General features: G+C 44.6%; 1 protein-coding gene across 9 annotated transcripts in view; it reads left to right on the top strand.

Moving 5' to 3' along the window:
- Positions 1-20,165, top strand: part of camkk1a (calcium/calmodulin-dependent protein kinase kinase 1, alpha a) — a 236,466-nt gene that overhangs the window by 936 nt on the left and 215,365 nt on the right. For 5 of the 9 annotated variants that reach the window (XR_011883155.1, XM_072243528.1, XM_072243523.1 and 2 more), the window contains exon 2: positions 13,294-13,402. The exons of 1 other annotated variant lie outside the window; for it this stretch is intronic. The gene's annotated coding sequence lies outside the window, so the exon portion shown is untranslated. Of the gene's footprint in view, positions 1-12,008; positions 12,425-13,293; positions 13,403-20,165 lie in introns of those variants that run through there. 3 more of the 9 variants (XM_072243526.1, XM_072243525.1, XM_072243524.1) reach the window with 3 other exon arrangements.

The following is a 20,165-nucleotide window of genomic DNA, read 5'->3' as shown; positions in this document are numbered from 1 at the left end:
GGTAGAGCTCAGAAATAAGAAAGGTGCAATCGCTCTGATATTTGCAGTATCGGTCTCCCAATAGCCAGCATGAGACAGGAACAACAATGTGGACAGCTGTAAAATCAACAGCGTTGTCTAGTGGTTGAGTTTAACCTTACCTAATATTTTCAATGCAAGAGGCTTAGGTGGGACAGAATTTGTTAGGTGTATTGAGCATTCCTTGAAGATGGATAATCCAAGGAGGGGAAGGATCACAGTGGACCTTGTTTTCAGAAATTAACTTGGGCTGGTTTCAGTGGGAGAGCACTTTGGGAACACTGATGACAACTCCTTGAGTTTAAGATGGTTATAAAAAAGGTAAGGCAAATTTTGACATTGTTAGACAGGAGCTGGGGGAGGTCATTGGGAGCAGTAGTCATCAGTCAACTCCACATCTGGCAGGTGGGATTTTAAAGACCGGCTGATCAGAGTTTGGGACCAGCATGTTCCAGTAAGGATGAAGGATAGGAATGGCAAGGTTGGCAACCTTGGATGAGCAGAGAGGCTGTGAATTGAGTCAAAAAGAATAAGGATGCTTACACAACATGTCACCTGAGTATCTCATTCTCATCTGCAGACATCCTTTCTGTTCCCCTGGGTAATGAATCCGCTAACACCACAGCTTGTCTCCTCTCCTCCCTTCTCTTCTGAGCCACAGAGCCAGAGACCTGACTGCTGTGGCTTTCCTCTGTGAGGTCATTTCACTGCCCCCCCCCCCAACATATCCTCTTGCTGAGGGGGACGGCCACAGGGGCACTCTGCACTTGACTGTTTAACCCCTTTCCCCTTCCTGACTGTCGCCCAGTCTCCTGTGTCCTGCACCTCGAGTGTAACTACCTCTCTATATGTCCCATCTAGCACCTCGTCAGCCTTCTGCATGATCCCAAGTTCATCCAGTTCCAGCTCCAACTCCTTTACGCAGATTGTTAGAAGCTGCAGCCGGATGCAATTCTAGCAGGTGAAGTTGTCAGGGACACTGGAGGTCTCCCTGCCCTCCCACATCCCACAAGAGGAGCATTCCACTAGAAACAAGAGAAAATCTGCAGATGCTGGAAATCTGAGCAACACACACAGAATGCTGGAGGAACTCAGCTGGCCAGGCAGCATCTACAGAAAATTGTACAGTCCACATTTCAGGCTGAAACCCTTCAGCAGGACTGTAGACAAAAAAGCTGAGGAGTAGATTTGGAAGGTGGTGGAGGGGAGAGAGAAATAACAGACGATAGGGGAAACTTGGAGGGGGAGAGATGAAGCAAAGAGCTGGGGAGTTGATTGGTGAAAGAGACAAGGCCATGGAAGGAAGGGGGCAGGAGCACCAGAGGGAGGTGATGGGCGGGCAAGGTGATAACATGAGAGAGGGACAAGGGGATGGGAAATTGTTCCGCCAGAGCAAGCGGGATTCCAATTCCCATTCCCATTCCAATATGTTCATCCATGGCCTCCTCCACTGTCAGGATAAGGCTACTGTGGGTTGGAGGAACAACGCATTATATTCTGTTTGGGTAGCCTCCAACCTGATGGCATGAACGTTGATTTCTCAAACTTCCAGTAATGCCTCCACCACCCCACCCCCATTTACCATTTTGCATCCCCTCGTCCCTCTCTCACGTATTTCCTCGCCTGCCCATCGCCTCCCTCTGGTGCTCTTCCCCCAGCTTCTTTCTTCCATGGCTTTTTCATCAATCAACTTCCTAGCTCTTTGCTTCATCCCTACCTCCCCCCCCCCCAGGTTTCACCTATTGCCTGTTAATTCTCTCTCCCCTCTCCCCACCTTTCAAATCTACTCCTCAGCGTTTTTTTTTTCTACAGTCCTGCTGAAGGGTTTCGGCCCAAAACATCGACTGTACTTTTTTCCATAGATGCTGCCTGGCCTGCTGAGTTCCTCCAGTATTTTGTGTGTGGAGCATTCAGCTATCCTGTTTGGTATCCCTGTTGCTGTAACTGTGCAGTTATAAAGGAGGAAACACTAAATAAATTGAAAAAATAATCAAGCTACAACTTTTTGCCTTCTCTCACTCCAGCCCCTCCTTGCTAAAGCCTCGATGAGCTAAATCCTCAAACCCCCCACTGTAACTCTGCCCGTTCCAAGAATAGCCACTCCACTTGCCTTTGCCTTGTTTTTATTTGCCCTTTCTAATAAATCCCGATCACTGATTGGCCACTAGTTCACAAGCCAAAACTCCCATGAAGTGCTGCTTTTCAATGCACACTTGCTGACCTGTATGAGGAGGAATTTATTTAGCCAGAGGCTGGTGAATTTGTGGAATTCATTGCCACAGATGGTTGTGGAAGACAAGTCACCAGCTATATCTAAAGTGGAGATTGATAGGTTCTTGATTAGTAAGGGTGTCAAAACTTACGGAGAGAGGGCAGAAGTATGGGGTTGATAGGAAAAATAAATCGGCTATGATAGAGTGGCAGAGCATTTAGAACATAGAACATAGAATAGTACAGCACATTACAGGCCCTTCAGCCCACACTGTTGTGCCAACCCTCAAACCTTGCCTCCCATATAACCCCCCACCTTAAGTTCCTCCATATACCTGTCTAGTAGTCTCTTAAACTTCACGAGTGTATCTCCCTCCACCATTGACTCAGGTAGTGCATTCCAAGTGACCTAATTATGCTCCTATGTTTTATAGTCTAATAGCATCAAAGTTGCTGTTTTCAGGGATGAGTGGGGGTTATTTCTATAGCATGTTAGCATTAAAAACACAAACGATGTTAGGTGTCTTTGTAGGCACCAAGAGCAATAAATCTTCAAGGGCTGAAAAGGCAGGGGCAGAAATTGTTGAGGCTTTAAAGGAATCAGCCTACACTTGGAAAAGTGGAACAGATCAGGGTAGTCTGCCTGGCTTTGTGGTGGGAGGTCCTGTCTGACTAATTTGTTTGTGTTGATGAGGACGGTGTTGCTTATATGGACTTTGGGATGGTCTTGGACAAATTCCAAAATCTTGGAAACCGCAGATAAATTGGATCCAGAGTCCACATGATAACAGGAGGTAGAAGATGACAGTGCCTTTGTGTTTGGAAACTTGGGATCAGCAGTTACCACAAGCATTGAACGTAGAAATCTACAGGACATTGCAGACCCCTTGGCCCACAACGTTGGAAGCTACTTGGTGCTGGGACCATTCTGTCTATGACACACATAACAATATGCATATAAATGTCGGAGATAGGATTGGTAAGTTTGCAGATAAGACCAAAATTGGTGGTGAGGAGGATGGTCTTAGATTACAGAACACAATTTTTAGTTGGTAAAGCAATGGAAAATGTAATTTAATCCCAAAAAGAGTAAGATGATGCATTTTGGCTGGTTTGTTAGTGGTGAGATGTACACCGTGAGCAGTAGGGCCCTTGTGAATATTGAAGTTTTGGTATTGGTTTATTGGTCTGTGTATCAAGATAGTGAGAAGCTTGTCTTGCATGTTGTTCATACAGATCAAATCATTATTCTGTCCATTGAGGCAGAATAATAACGATGCAGAATGAAGTGATTGCAGGAAGTGAGATAGATTGAGAGGCCAAGAGTACATCTAATCGTACAATAGCTTTGTTCAAAAGTGTGGTGAAAGCAGATTCTTTCCTTGAGCCTGGTGGTCTCAGGACATTGATAGGGGAGGGGAGAAGAGAGAATGTCTGGGGCGGGCTGAGGCGAGGCTGTGAGAAGTGCAGACAGAGTCCATAGATAGAGGCTGGTTTCTGTGTCCACAGATCTCTGCAGTTTCTAACAGCCACGTGCAGAGCAGTTGCCGTAACAAATTATTATGTATCCAGACTAAATGCTTTCTGTGCTGCATTGATAAGACTCAGTCAGACTCGATGGGGACATGTTGAATTTCTTTAGCCTCCTGCAGCAGTAAAGGTATTGGTGAGCTTTCTCAGGCTGACATTACTGTTCTTGGACCAGGACGGGCTGCTGATGATGTTCATACCTAGGAACTTGAAGTCTCTACATCAGTGCTGTTGAGGCTGACAGGACCATGTGCACCAACACCACTTCTCAAGTCAACAACCAGCTCTTTTGTTGAGATTGAGGGGAAGGTTGTTGTCATGACAACATGTTACCCAGTGCTCCAGCTTCTTCCTCAGATCAGATGGATTAGGATCTGAGGGACCTTGGGCACTCGTCCGTAGGGACTTTAGGCACTTGTCAATAGGTCCTTAACTCTGGCACCGCAGGTAGATGAAGTGGTGAAGAGGTTGACCTTCATTAACTGGGGCAATACAAGAGCAAAAAGTACTCTACCACTTTATAAAATCCTGATAGGCTGCGGGGAAGTATTCTGGGTGGCTTTGCTTGCAGGTGCCTGTTGTGGAGAGGGTGCACTGGAGATTCACCAGGGACAGAGTGTGTCAGTGATGAGAGATTGAATTAGCTGGCTTTGCTTTCCTTGGTGCAAATGAAGCTGAGGAGCAGTCTGATATGGCCATACGGGGCAGAGAGATGGTCCTCATAGTGACGAGCGGTCTGATAGGTCTGTACAGGGGCAGGGAGATGGTGGTGGTCTCCATAGTGACGAGCAGTCTAATATGGCCATATGGGGCAGAGAGATGGTCCTCATAGTGACGAGCTTTCTGATAGGGCTGTACACGAGCAGAGAGAGGGCGGATGGGGTCCACAGTGGACATACCTAAGAGCAGAGGCCACATGTTTAAGGTGTGGAGTAAATGTTAAAGGGGATCTGAAGGAAAACGTCCAGTCACACCAGGTAGCTGCAGTGCCCATAAATAAAGTGATGCCAGTTTGTGTGTGTGTGTGTGTGTGAGAAATAAAATCGCCTATTTTACTTCTAGTAACAATGAAAGGCTGTAATGTGTCTAATTACATAAATCAGTTTCAGAGGATCTAATAACTACTGTCTGCCCTATATGAGGCATCTCCGTGGTGTGCCCAGAACACAAATCAGCCAGTTTGTTTAATGAGGGAAATCAGTTGCAATAGCCAAAATTATCATATCAGACTCTCAATAATTAAAGGATTCAGTTAATATGCATCAGTGATAGCAGTACCAATCCATTGGGCAATGAGTAACAAGGCGTTCAGAAACAAGAAATATTTATTTCACACAGGAAGCATCTATAAGCATCTCAAAGCAAATATCAACATTTTCTGATTAACTGCTGTGTCAAATAGTCGTATTAGTTGATGAGTACTGGTATTCATTTACTGTATGTCAGAGTGTCAGGAATGCTCGACAGGGAAGGAAGTCATTCAGCCCATTACAGGTGCACTAGCCAATCAAGTGCTGCGTCTCAACCCTTCTCTCAACATCTGGTCCCTAGCTTGCAGCCTACACCTCATCCTCATCCTTTCCTGCCTCTTTAACACATCCAGACCCCTCTCCTCTCTGGATCATGTTGTTCAACATCTTCCCCCTAATCCCTCTAACAAATAATTGAGCTGAAGGAAAAAGGTCTGAACCATTCACTCTGTTTAAGTCCCTCAAGGTTATATACACCTCAATTTAATCTTCCCTCAGCCTCTTCTGTTCCAAGGAAAAACAACCCCAATTTGAATCTTTCCTTATAACTACAGTCTTCCAGCCTCAGCAACGTCCTTGTAAGTTTCTTTATGTTCCCTTGCTGTGTCTGGCTGTAATCTGGTAACTACAACTATGTGCAGCATTCAAGTTTTGGTCTAACTGGAGTTCTAGCATAGGTTTCCTACATTTAAATCTCAACCATTATCAAGCATCACAAAAAGCACAATGAAACCCTACAGATAACAGACCCCATGTTAAAAATATCTGTGAGCCCGTAAGGAGTTTGTACATTCTCCCTGTGACTGCGTGGGTTTCCTCTGGGTGCTCTGGTTTTCTCCCACATTCCAAAGTCTCAGCGGTCAGTAGATTAATCAGTCATTGTAAAATGTCCCGGGATTAGGCTAGGATTAAATTGGGGGATTGCTGGGCATTGTGGCTCGAAGGACGGAAGGGTCCATTCCGCACAGAATCTCAGTAAGTAATTAATAAATGAAACTTCTGTAAGCATCACTGAGCCAGTTTGGGACCTAGTCTGTCATATCCCATGGCCTGGCTGATGTAAGGGCTTTGCTAAAGTCCATGGACACATGCCTCCTTTGGACCCTCAGAAAGCACAGACACAACCTTCCCCTCTGCCATCAGGTTTCTGAATGGCCCCTGAATTCATGAACACTACTTCATTATTCTTTATTTACAAGATTTATGCTGTAATTTATAGTAATTTTTTTATTTTTGTAGTAAACTGCAAAACAACAAATTTCACGAACTGAGTCAGTGATAGTAAATCTGATTCTCCAAATATATCCACGCTGGCTATCTCTGAATGAATCTGTGCCTTTCTAAATGAAAATCCATTTTGTTTCTCAGTAACTTTGCGGAATTCGTTAACTAGTTAGCTTGTGAATATTTGATTTAGCTCCTTCTCCTTTGAACAGGGTAAATTAATCATAGCTCTCCACTCTGTAGACAGGGAGGTTTGTTTGAAACATTATAGTTACACCTTCTTTCACTGAACAACCTGGAACATATTTCATTTGGGCCAGGAGATTAATCCAGTTTCAAAGATGTGATACCCTGGCTAACTCCATCCGTCTATACCGTATTTCGGTTTCGCCTCTTTAGGACTATCATCTCCCCTCATTTTGTGAAGATATTCATGAGGGAATATTTCCACGTGAGTCACTCATAGACCCCCTCCCCCCACTTTTTTGGGAGGGGAGTGTTCTGGAAAAGGCCTGCTCTTTCCTGAGTTACACCCAGTGATCACTTCATTAGGTATACCTGAGCAGGTTGTTAATGTAAATGGCTAATCAGGTGGCTGCAACTCAGTGCATAAAAGCATGCAGACACGGTCAAGAGGTTCAGTTGTTGTTCAGGCCAAACACCAGAATGGGGAAGAAATGTAACTTATGTGAATTTGAGATTGGTGTGAAAAACAAACAAAAAAAAAGTGAGCAGCAGTTCTGTGGGTGAGAATGCTTTGTTAATGAGAGATGTCAGAGAGAATGGCCAGACCGGTTCACGCTGACAGGAAGGTGAGAGTAACGCAAATAACCTCGTGTTACAACAGTGGTGTGCAGGAGAGCATTTCTGAATGCACAACACTTTGAAGTAGATTGGTTACAGCAGCAGAAGACCATGAACAGGCACTCAGTGGCTGCTTTATTAGGTACCTCCCGTACCCAGTGGGCTGACGTCTGAGCATATGCATTTCCTCCCCGTCCAAGAACATTTCGGTTATGCCTTTCCTCCCTGTCCAAGAACAGAATTCAGTGGCAGTGATCCCAACAACAAAAATGCATGGAAAGCAGCAGAGATTATCTACGCCATGAGCGATCAGAGAAATCAGCCTCAGTAATAGTCCAATAGCAGGAATCTGTTTTTGTGTGCCTGGTAACATTATATCTAATAACTGTTTATTATGTGTCTTTGGATTTTCCATTACTTGCTAATATAATTTTAACCTCTCTGTGCTTTTTAAAAACAATTTTCTTATTTTTCCCATGACATGTTATATATTCTTCTGTCTCACTGCAATACTGTGGTGTCTTTGTAGGTTTTGACTCTCCCTCTCTGCACCTTAACATCCACAGGCCCCAAGTTTTGACAGCCCATCATCCTTTGAATTTCCTTTCTTCATTTCCTGCATTGCCGTGAGGATAATCTCCCTTCGAGCAGCTGTTTCCAGTAAATTTTACTAAATCACTAACTGGCCTCATAAACTTGGCCTTAAGCCAATTTAGGATGATAATCCTGCTTTATACTTGACCTTTTCCATAACTATACTAAGTGAGACTCTCAAAAGAGATTTCCACTGGTATTCCTTCCACTTGCTCAGCTTCATTCTCAAGTCTGCCAGAGAAATCACCTCCTGTGTCTAAAGACAGAATCGAGAGGCACTGCTTCTGTGAGAAGCATCAGAAGTCACCTCCACTGCTACTGAGGGAGATAAACCAGCCTCAATAGCTGAAATCCATTACAATGTACCCAATTACAGCAAGCAGCAGTGTTGTGTCTAATAATAGTCAGTTACAATGAGTCTAATAAAGGAAATGTTGCAGTGTGTTTAGAAAGAAGACGCTGTCTTCAAATCTGCTGTGCGATAATGGACGACTGATGAGGACCAGGCAGATTGTCCTGTGCAGACACATAGAATCAGAGCTCATACGGCTTTCCGGCAAGGAGGTCTGTTTTCCTTGACTGACTAATATCCGAAATCTTTATCTTGAAAATATTCAATGAGTTGTCCTCCACAGCTTTCTGGTGTTGAAAATTCCAAATTCACATCTCTGTCTTAAATGAACACTGCCCACAAATTCTAGTTACTCCCATGAGAAGGAATATTCCCTGACATCTGCCTTGTTAATCCTGCACAGAATCTTGAGTGAATTGTTTGAAAAAAATCATCTCCCACTCTCCTAAACTCCAAATGTTCATAATCAACACCTTTGTCCTTGTGGGTCTTCTCTGAGCAGTGTCCAAGAGCCCACCTTGTCTCTTTATTTTTATACACACCGTGTCGTCAATGCCACATTTCTGTTTGTCTTTCCCGTTAACAGCTGTACCGACATGCTAGCTTTGTCTGCCAGATTGCTCCTTATACACGTGAACACAGACACGGACACACAGGCATAGGATGGAGACTTGCCCTTCAGCCCGACTCCTCGGTACATTACCCAGCGAGCTCGTCCCGTGTACCTGTGTTCAGCCCATAGCCTTCGAAACCTCTCCTATCTACGTGCTTATTTTAAATGTTGTTCTTGTGCCTGTCTCTGCCACTATTTCTGGAAGTGGAACTGCAATGGGTTTATTATGGTCACCTGTACTTTGATAAGTGAAAAGCTTGTCTTGCGTACTGTTCAGACAGATCAGGTCATTACACAGTGCATTGAGGTAGAACAAGGTAAAGAAATAATGATACAGAATAAAGTGTGACAGCTACAGCGAGCGTGCTGTGCCAGTAAACAATAAAGTACAAGTTCATAATGAGGTAGATTGTGAGGTCAAGGGTCCATCTTACTGTACAGGGAACCATTCTATAGTCTTGTGACGGCAGTAGAAGTCAGCTTTGAGCCTGGTGTTATGTGTTTTCTGTCCAGTGGAAGAGGGGAGAAGAGACAATATCCAGGTTGGGTCAGATCTTTGATTATGCTGGTGCTTTACTTTGGTAGCAAGTACGGACAGAGTCCGGAGAGCGAGGAAGACATTCCAAATACGTACCACCCTGATGTCCCTTTTAAATCTCTTACCTCTGATCTGAAACCCAAGCCCTCTTGTTTTTAAGTTCCCCCTCTCTGGGGGGAAAAAAGACTGTTTTCACCTTGTGTATACCTCTCCTGATCTTGTATACCCCTCAATCTTGAGTGTTTCAGGGAATAGAATTCTAGTCTATGCCACCTCCCATTGTAACTTGGGCCCCCATGTCCGAACACGTTCTTCACTCTTTCTAGTTTAATCATCTTTCTTATCCAGGGTGCCTTAAACTCTACACAATTGCTCCAAGTGTGACCTCACCAATGTCTTTTACAGTATAACTGCAAAATGAAACCTGTCGAATAGTGAGAGGCCTAGAAGGAGTGGATGTGGAGAGGATGTTTCCTATGGTGGGAGAGTCTAAGACTAGAGGACACAGCCTCAGAATAGAAGGCATCCTTTTAGAATGAAGATGCTGAGGAATTTCTTTAGCCAGAGAGTGGTGAGTCTGTGGAATTCATTGCCACAGGCAGCTGTAGAAGCCAAGTCTTCATGTGTATTTGAGACAGAGGTTGAAAGATTCTTTATTGGTCAGGGTATGAGGGGATACAAGGGGAAAACAGGAGATTGGGGCTGAGAGGAAAAAATGGATCTGCTGTGATGAAATGGTGGAGCAGACTTGATGGGCCAAATGGCCTAATTCTTCTCCTATATGGTCTTATAATTTCCCAACCCCTGTACTATGGCCCTGACTGATGAAGGCCTGCATGCTGAATACCTTCTTCACCATCCTGTCTACGTGTGATGCTACTTTCAGCAAAATGTGCAGCTGTACTCTCAGGGGCCTCTTCTGTGACACTCCCCAGGGTCCCGCCGTGACACTCCCCAGGGTCCCACCGTTCGCTGTACAAGTCTTATCCTGGTTGCATCTTTTCAAATGCAATGCTTCAATTGATCTGGATTGAAAGCCATTTACCAATTCTTAGCAATGCCCTGCTAATCACTCTTTCATAATCATTCACACACTGCAACACCAGCTGGTTTAGTGCCACTCGCCAGCTTACTAACCATACATCCAAATCATTTATAAAAATTACAAACAGCAAATATCTCAGCACCGACTCCTGTGGCACACCACTAGATACAGGCCTCCAGTCTGAGAAACAACTCTTAACTGTCTCCCTCTGCTTCCTGCACTGAATCTAATCCATTATCTCCCCCGGATCCCTTCTCAGCTAACCTAGACTAACTTGCCATGAGAGAACTTGTCAAAGGCCTTTCTAAAGTCTGTATAGACAACATCTACTACCCTACCCACATCTACCCTCTTTGTTATCTCCTCAAAGAACTCCAAAAGATTTGTCGGACATGACCTCCACCTACACAGCCATGTTCTTGGTCCTGAATCAAACCCTGTCTCTGTAAATGTTGGTCGACCCCTGACCCTCAGAACTTACCCCACCACTGATGTCAGACGTACTGGCCTGTTGTCGGTGTGGGGACGTATTGCAGTGTCAATGTTCTTCTTCTTACCCAGTGGACAACTCGCATTTCCCCACGTTCTTCTCCATCTGTCAATAAATTGATACTTCCAACAGGTGCCCTTTCACCCCGACCTTTCCCAGCACCCAGGCACCCAAACAGTCTGTGCTCCTTCCAGTCCAGGGGGCCTCCTCTGCATTGGGGAAACCCAGCACAGATTGAATGACTGCCTTGCAGAGTTCCGAATCTTCCTTGATGCTTGAATTCTCTTTTCCACCCTCTCCTACCTGTCTGCCTGTGGCTGATGGTGCTCTTAAAATAATCCTAACAAAAGGCCGAGCAGCTCATTTTTAGTCTGGGCACATTGCAGCCTTTGGGAATCAATATCAAGTTCTCCAACTAAAGGTAACTTATTTTCTCTGTCCACATCAGAACAGGTCACTCCTGCTGTAAGTTACCTCTCTGTAATGTTGTCTGCTTCTGTGTGTTAGCACTGTCCAACCTCCTGGGCATGTCCCTCAGCCCCACATTTCACAATGTTCCTACAGCTGACTCCGTTAACCCATTGACTGGATGCTCTGTACAACTTATTCCCATTGCAACCCCTGGCCTAATGCTATCACAGATATTCCCTTTGTCCTATCCATTCCTGCCTCATCTTCTCCAGCACCAAAGCTGCTGTCCTCTCTCTCGCAGTTCTGATGAAGGGTCTTTTTTTCCGAAAATCGTTCCGCAGGTACTGCCTGACTTACTGGGTGTTTCAGCGTTATTTGTTTTCATTTCAGATTTCCAGCATGTGCAGTGTTAGTTATTTCCCTGCTGTTGTCCGTGAGGAGTTTATATGTTCTCCCCGTGGCCATGTGGGTTTCCTCCCACAGTCCAATGCTGTATGGTTGGTAGGTTAATTGGTCATTGTAAATGGTCCTGTGATTAGGCTGGGGTTAAATCGGGGGTTGCTGGGCAGTGTGACTCAAAGGGCCGGCAGAGCCTGTGCTGCGCTCTATCTCAATAAAATAAACAAACTCCCCCCTCTGCAGCCTCCTGGTTCTCTTCCCTCCTGTAATTAGCACTTCCCCCTAATCAGTGCTTTCGTTAGCATGCGGGGCTACCCAACCTAGGGTATGTGGGACCCCTTGCTTAATGCCGTCGGTCCATCTGCTGTGAGCATGGATTGAACGCAGCTGAGGCTCTGGCTTTGGCTGTTGTGGCACCTACTGGTTCACTTGATGGCCTGGCAGTGCCCCTTTATCCCAGCTCTCTGCTGTCCATCCATTTCTATCCATGGTCCTCACCAGTGCTGGAACTGTGCAGGTGAATACTACAAAATGTCTTTTAGAAGCCAAGTGCACTGCACATACCGGTTCCCCTCCTCCACCTGCTCATTACATCCTCAAAGGACACCAGTGAGTTTCCCACACGAAACTTCCTTTCCTGAAAGTCACGCTAACGAAACTTCCCGTTTGAGATGCTGCAACTGAAGGCACGGGGCAGCTCGCTGGTAGTCAGAAAGGCAAGGAATTCGACTAAGAACATGGCTAATAACCTTTTCTGAATTAAATCGTGGTAAACCACCGCAGCAAACAGCGAAGAGGCGAAGCTGATGAGAGGGATGAGCCAGGCTGGTGCTTTGCAGAGCCGAAGCGTAATGTGTTCGAGGCGGGGTTGCAGATGGAATTGGAGTGAGTGATTCGGTGAGGAGTCGAGGCCGAGGCGTTTTGATGCCCGTCCAATTATCCCAGGTGCCAGGTTGGATTGCTTTAAATGCCGAGCAAAGTCAAAGAACAGCTTTGGGCTGGGTGGCGAGGTCTGGGCCTAGAGCATATCGCTGTGGTGGGGCCCCAGTCCTAATGCGAGGCACAATCCACTGTTTGGGCAATCTAAACACCAGCCCAGATAGACTGGAGAGGCATGGTGTCAGGACCAGAGGCGAGGGTCTGGCCGATTTCGTGCTGAGGCTGTGAGACTGCCCCAGCTTCTGTGATTTGTGTCTGAGCTTCACGGTGATCTGCCCTGCTAATATGATGAACTGAGACTGAGGCTTTGGGCCTGCTGTGGGCTGCTCTGGGAGTTTAGATCTGTGGACTCCATTTGGTTCTGAACGCTGTTGCTCGCTAATGTTTTTTGCATGATTTGTGTTTTTTTTCTCTTTCCCTGCACTTTGAGGGTTGGTCTGTTTTTAAAAAATCAGGTTCTTTTGGGTTTCTTGCTTTGTGGCTGTCTGTAAGGAGACGAATCTCAAAGTTGTATAATTTATACATACTTCCATAATAAATATACTTTGAATTTTTGAATCTAGCTCTGTGATTATCTAAATGTCCTTTAATTACCTTCTGAATGAAATACATTCCAATATTTCCCTTCATAATAATGCATTACAGCCAGTAATGGGTCTCAGATGACCTTGTGTTTAATTTTTGGCTTTTTAGCTCACTCTGTTCCTTAATGGCACTGCTGTGTTTGCCATTTGGAACTAAATTAAGTATTTTCCAGAATCTAGGTCATTCTGGAAGAATGAGAACAGTGTGTGTGCTGTCTGTGTGGTCATATCATATAAGATGCCAGTTACAAGACATCCAGGCCAGAGACTTATCACCGTTAACTCTGAAAGCTTTGTTCACAGAGCGTGGATGTTGGTGTCATTGCTGGTGGTTATTGTCCACCTGTGGTTATCCTGTGACGGAGGAGGCGAGCCTAGAGTCACATGTCAACCAGACTAGGTAAGGATGGGAAATTCTTCCTCTGGAGTTTATTTGTGAACCCGATGGGTTATTTTGGGTGACAATTCTGTAGTTTTGTGGTTACAATTGCCAAAGCTGTCTTTGTTACATTTTAGATTTATGTAATTTAAATTCCCTCAGTATCCTTGGTGGGATTCGAACTCTGCTAGTCTCTTTAGTCTACCTAGCACCTTTTCACTATGTTACATACCTCAAGGAGATCTTGTGACTTTCTTGTGAGAATGATGTAATGGTCTTTTGGAGGTCACCTGATGTAATTTTCCCGCCAATGTGAGGTCACGTGATGACATGTTCACCACCGGTATAAAAGGGAAGAATCTCAGGTGATGCAGTCATTTTTCCAGCTAGAACGTTCGTCAGTGTGTCCGTTCCGTTGCGTATTTGTTTTATGATGCAGTTTCATTTTTAAAACGGAGTGTTACGTTCTGTTGCAAGGTACACTAGTGCTGGACGAGCAATTTCTGCTAGATTTGCTACTTTTCAGTAGTAGTGGAGAGTGAAGACTTTATCGAAGTACAGGACCTGAAGGATTAACAGAAGTTGGTATCGCTTGGCAGTTTAATAAAGGATCGACCTTATTCAGTCTTCATTGAAGAAGTAGTGACCTGCATCGAAGATAACTCCTGCCAAAAGAGAAAGGTAGTTCATGCAGGATTTGCTCTAGAAATTAAGGTCAGTTGTTTTAATCTGTTTATTTCCTGCATCGTGAATCCTTTGGACAGAACCAGCAGGAAAGTCGCGTTTATGAAGAAATCCTTCTCCGGAGAAGTCTCTCCCAATTGAATGTATAAATCTGTTGGACTTTCGAATTTACCATTTTAAGAACTGTGTTTGACTTTACCGCTTTAAGAACTGTTTTCGCATTTATCGCTTCAAGAACCAGTACCGAGTGACGATTTGTTGAATGGCCGCATAGCGGTTAACTTCCGGTTAAGGTTTTTGTTTGCTTTTTATTGTTTATCCGTGTTTAATAAATGTTTGGTTGTTTTTATATAACCTGACTCGATTGATATTTATTGTTGCGGGTTATGTGACAACTAGTTATTGCAAGGTTCGTGGTTGGTGTTGGTCCTATTATAATTGAGATGCTTTCATTGTTGACTGCCTTGAAGAAAGGTAGAAATTATTTCCTCAGAGAATTTGCCATTTCCTTTTGTTTGGAATTATTTCCTGAGCCCCATCTGTGAAGCAATTAACTTTAATCTTGATGAGTTATTTTTCAATTCTTAGAGACATGGAGCCATACCACATGGAAACAGGTCATTTGGCCCAATTTGTCCTCTCCGTCTGCATGTGGCTTATGGCCCTCTATACATCTGTCAATGTATTGATCAAGATGGCTTTTAAATATAGTTAATGTCCCTACCTCAACCACTGTTTCTGGCAGCTCATTCCAAATGCACACCACTCTTAGCATGAAGAAGCTGTTCCTGATGTCCCCTTTAAATCTCTCACCTCTGATCTGGAACCTATGCCCTCTTGTTTCAACATCTCATCTCTGAGAAAGAGACTGTGCTTTCATCCTGTCTTGGTCCCCCTAATCTTGTATACCTCTATGAGGTCACCCTCAATCTCCTGCGTTCCAAAGAATAAAGTTTTAGTTCTCTCTTGTAACGTAGGCTCCTCAGGCCAAACAACATCATGATAAATCTTTTCTGCACTCTTTCTAGTTTAATAACTTCTTCCCTATAGCAGGCTGAGAACAGCTACACACAATACTCCAAATGAGGCATGGCTAATGCTCTGTAGAAGTGCAACATGATCTCCATCTCCTGTACTCGGTGCCTCAAATGATGAAGACCAATAGAACACATGCTGCCTTCACCATCCTATCCACCTGTGCGGCCGTTTTTAAGAAGCTATGCACTTCTACTCCCAGATCCCTCTGTTTCATAGCACTCCCCATTCACTGTCCTGTCCTGGTTTGACTTCCCAAATGGAAATTCCTCACATTTATCTCCACTGAAAGCCGTTTGTTAATCCTCAGCCCACATACTTAACTGATCAAGATCCCCCTGTAACTTTTCATAACTTTCTACACTGTCTATGATGAAATCTATTTTAGTATCTTCCAGAAATTTACAAACCATGCCTTGTTCATTTGCATCCAAATCATTGATATAAATTACTAACAGCAAAGGTCCCAGCACCAACCCCTGTGGTCTACCAGTAGATACAGGTCTCCAGTATGAAAACCAATCTTAGCCATCACCCTCTGCTTTCAATCAGATATCTGCCCCTGGATCCCATATGATCATCCTTCCAGACTAGCCTGTCATGAGGGACCTTGCAAAGCCCTTGCTAAATCCATAGTGCCTTATCCTCGTCTAGAACCCTTGTTGCCATGCTGTAGGAGAGAAATGAAAGGCTGAAGAGAAAGAAGCAAATCTGGAAGATGGAGATAACCAGGGTTAGTTATTGTGTGCAAAAGAGGGGTGTCAATGTTAAAATGACCTTTCTGAGGCACTGATCCTTCGTGCATAAAACATTCACAATCAGGTCGAGAAGTTAACGGAGCAAATAAGATAGTCGTACAGTTCCTGTTCTTGAGACGTTCTGAAAAATTCTTTGTGAGGGTTGAGCCAAAGTTTAATTGTTCTGCCATTCTGCTTTCCCAATTGTATTTTTCACTGCGTCGATCTTTATCGTTTCTCCATTCACACGTGTATAAAGGTTTCCACAGTCAGACTTGTGTCCTCTGCAAGTTTGTTCTCACACTCCATCTCAGACTTGTTAATCTTCCTTTGTTGTGTTCTAAGATGTCCCCAATCCTCAGCCCTGCTTTTTTGGCAAGTTGATGTGCCTGATCTTTGCATCTGATACAAACCCTGAGGCAGCAGCCTCTTTCCTGACAGAGAAATGAATGATGGTTATATGGTGTGTGTACATCCTTGCCTATTTTCCATTGCCTTTCCAATCTCTGGTTGGTGAAAGGAACTGAGATAAGTGAGAATTAGTAACGAGATACTGCTGGGAAAATCATAGACTCATAAAGCACAGAAAAGGTTCTTTCAGCACACCTCGTCACTACTAACTTTGATGTCTAATCCTGTTCGCCAACATTCTAATCCTGTCCGCCTTTCACCTGTATGGACCATTCCAAATGCCTTTTAAACATTGTAATTGTATCTGGCATATCACTTGCTCTGGCAGCTTGTTCCGTATAGGTACCACTTAGTGTATTGAGTACAGTCGTGCTTGTCACATCAGAGGAAGGAATAGAGAGAGTGCAGAAGAGATTCACTACAGGGTTGTTTGGATTGGAGGGCTATGGTTAAAAGGAGAGATTGGATAGGCTGGGTTAATTCTCACTGGAACATATGAGGCTGAGGGGTGAGTTTCTAAAATTATGAGGCCCCAGAGAAGTAGAGGGGCCAGGTTTAAGGTCAGAGGGAAGAAATTTAAAGGAAATCTGTGGAGTAAGTTTTTCACCCAAGGTCACTCTGTACGTCAATGCTCCCGAGATCCCAACCATTTACTCTACAGGTCCTACCAGAATTTGTCTTCCAAAGTGCATTAGCTCACACTTTCTAGATCAAAGACCCCAGCACTGATCGCTGTGGTTCAGCACTGGTTACAGATGTACAGATAGATAGACACCCATCCACTGCAACACTCTGCTTCCTATTCACAAGCCAATTTGGATCCAGTTTACTAACACACCTCAGATCCTTTTGTGCCTTAAAATTCTGGACCAGAATGTCAAATGCAACCTTGTCAAAAGCCTTACTGCAGTCCTTGTAAAACCACATCTGCTACACTGTCTTCATCAATTTTGTTAAATCACTTCCTCAAAAGTAAGGAGGAAGTTATGGAGGGATTGTCTACGGAGTCTCTGTGGGTGGAAGTTAGTAACAGGAAAGGGTCAATAACTCTACTGGGTGTTTTTTATAGACCTCCCAATAGTAACACGGACATCGAGGAGCAGATAGGGAGACAGATTCTGGAAAGATGTAATAATAACAGGGTCGTGGTGGTGGGAGATTTTAATTTGCCAAATATCGATTGGCATGTCCCTAGAGCGAGGGGTTTAGATGGGGAGAATTTGTTAGGTGTGTACAAGAGGAGAGGCTGTACTTGATCTGGTATTGGGAAATGAGCCTGGTGAGGTGTCAGATCTCTCAGTAGGAGAGCATTTTGTAGATAGTGATCACAACTCTATCTCCTTTACCGTAGCATTGGAGAGGGACAGGAACAGACAAGTTAGGGAAGAGTTTAATTGGAGTAAGGGGAAATATGAAGCTATCAGGCAGGAACTTGGAAGCATAAATTGGAAACAGATGTTCTCAGGGAAATGTATGGAAGAAATGTGGCAAATGTTGAGGGGATATTTGTGTGGAGTTCTGCATAGGTACGTTTCAAGGAGACGGAAAGGATGGTAGGGTACAGGAACCGTGGTGTACAAAGACTGTTGTAAATCTAGTCAAGAAGAAAAGAAGAGCTTATGAAAGGTTCAAAAAGCTAGGTAATGATAGAGAGCTAGAAGATTATAAGGCTAGCAGGAAGGAGCTCAAGAAAGAAATTAGGAGAGTCAGAAGGGGCCATGAGAAGGCCTTGGTGAATAGGATTAAGGCAAACCCCAAGGCATTTTACAAGTATGTGAAGAGCAAGAGGATAAGACATGAGAGAATAGGACCAATTAAGTGTGACAGTGGAAAAGTGTGTATGGAACCAGAGGAGGTAGCAGAGGTACTTAATGAGTACTTTGCTTCAGTATTCACTACGGAAAAGGGTCTTGGCGATTGTAGGGATGACTTACAGTGGACTGAAAAGCTTGAGCATGTAGATATTGTGACAAGAATACACATGGATAAAGATGTTAGCTGTCCTGTGCTGGCACCAGTGGGATCAGCAGTTGGTCTGCCACCTGTCTTCAGGAGAGAGAGAGAGATAAGGAAAACAATGGAGCAGCATTTGGAGATGTTAATGAAGGGACAGGAGAGAGTAACGGAAGGAGAGCTGTCAAGATTGGCTCCCCCTTTGAACCCTGAACTGTTTGAAGTGATGGACAGGCGATACCCCAGCAGGGGGATAAAAAGGGACAGGTTCGCTAAGGCAGGACACACACGACACCCGGGGTAACGAGACCCTGGAAGCGGTGCGTCTCTCAGAAGTCGGTGGGAAGTTTTGGACGGCTGGTCGCGGGACAAGCCATAGACGCACAGGGTGGAAAGGGACGATCGGCGGGAACCTGGTGTGTGTCCACCCTTGCCTGGGTGCCGGGTTCACCGCAGAGAAACGATCGTATCGGGAAACGGAGGGGTCATGGTGGTCGGTGACCTCAGATGACATCACAAAGGACTCGCCCGAAAGCTTACTGCGAAGGTCTGTGTGTGGAAGCTGTTTTTGAATATTCATTCGTTTTGCTCTCTCTCTCCTTCCCCCCACTGTCCATCGCCACGGCAGCGATTACTGCGTACTGAACTGAACTAAATTGAACTGAACTTTGCGTCACTTTGAAACTGGTCATTTACCCCTAGACAACGATAGAGCTTGATTGATCCTGTTATCTTAATTCTGTGTACATGTATGTTTATCATTGCTGAACTGTTGCATTCATTATCCTTTTGATTAGAGTACTGTGTTGCTTGTTTCTTTAATAAAACTTTCTTAGTTCTAGTAATCCAGACTCCAACTGAGTGATCCATTTCTGCTGGTTTGGCAACCCAGTTACGGGGTATGTAACAATATTAATATAGAGGATGTGCAGGAACTTTTGGAAAGCATCAAGTTGGATAAGTCACCGGGATCGGACAAGAAGTACCCCACGCTACTGTGGGAGGTGAGGGAGGAGATTGCTGAGCCTCTGGCGATGATCTTTGCATCATCAATGGAAACGGGAGAGGTTCCGGAGGATTGGCAGGTTGCAGATGTTGTTCTATTATTCAAGAAAGGGAGTAGAGATAGCCCAGGAAATTGTAGACCAGTGAGTCTTACTTCAGTGGTTGGTAAGTTGATGGAGAAGATCCTGAGAGGCAGGATTTTTGAACATTTGGAGAGGCACAATATGATTAGGAATAGTCAGCATAACTTTGTGAAAGGCAGGGCATGCCTTACGAGCTTGAATTTTTTGAGGATGTGACTAAACACGTTGATGAAGGTAGAGTAGTAGATGTAGTGTATATGGATTTCAGCAAGGCATTTGACAAGGTACCCCATGTAAGGCTTATTGAGAAAGTGAGGAGCATGGGATCCAAGGGAACATTGCTTTGTGGATCCAGAACTGGCTTGCCCACAGAAGGCAAAGAGTAGTTGTAGATGGGTCATATTCTGCGTGGAGGTCGGTCACTGGTGGTGTGCCTCAGGGATCTGTTCTGGGACCCTTACTCTTCATGATTTTTATAAATGACCTGGCTGAAGAAGTGGGAAGATGGCTTAGTAAATTTGCTGGTGACACAAAGGTTGGGCGTGTTGTGGATAGTGTGGAGGGTTGTCAGGGGTTACAGCGGGACATTGATATGATGCAAAACCGGGCTGAGAAGTGTCAGATGGAGTTCAACTCAGGTAAGTGTGAGGTGGTTCATTTTGGTATATCAAATATAATGACAGAATATAGTATTAATGGTAAGACTCTTGGCAGTCTGGAGGATCAGAGGGATCTTGGGGTCCGAGTCCATAGGACATTCAAGGCAGCTGTGTAGGTTGACTCTATGGATAAGAAAGCATATGGTGCGTTGGCCTTCATCAGTCATGGAATTGAGTTTAGGAGCTGAGAGGTAATGTTGCAGCTATATAGGACCCT

The sequence above is a fragment of the Mobula birostris genome, chromosome 25, assembly GCF_030028105.1.
Source record: "Mobula birostris isolate sMobBir1 chromosome 25, sMobBir1.hap1, whole genome shotgun sequence".
NCBI classification, from domain to species: domain Eukaryota; kingdom Metazoa; phylum Chordata; class Chondrichthyes; order Myliobatiformes; family Myliobatidae; genus Mobula; species Mobula birostris.
The sequence above is the reverse complement of the archived record's forward strand: the minus strand, read 5'-3'. Positions and strand labels throughout refer to the sequence as shown.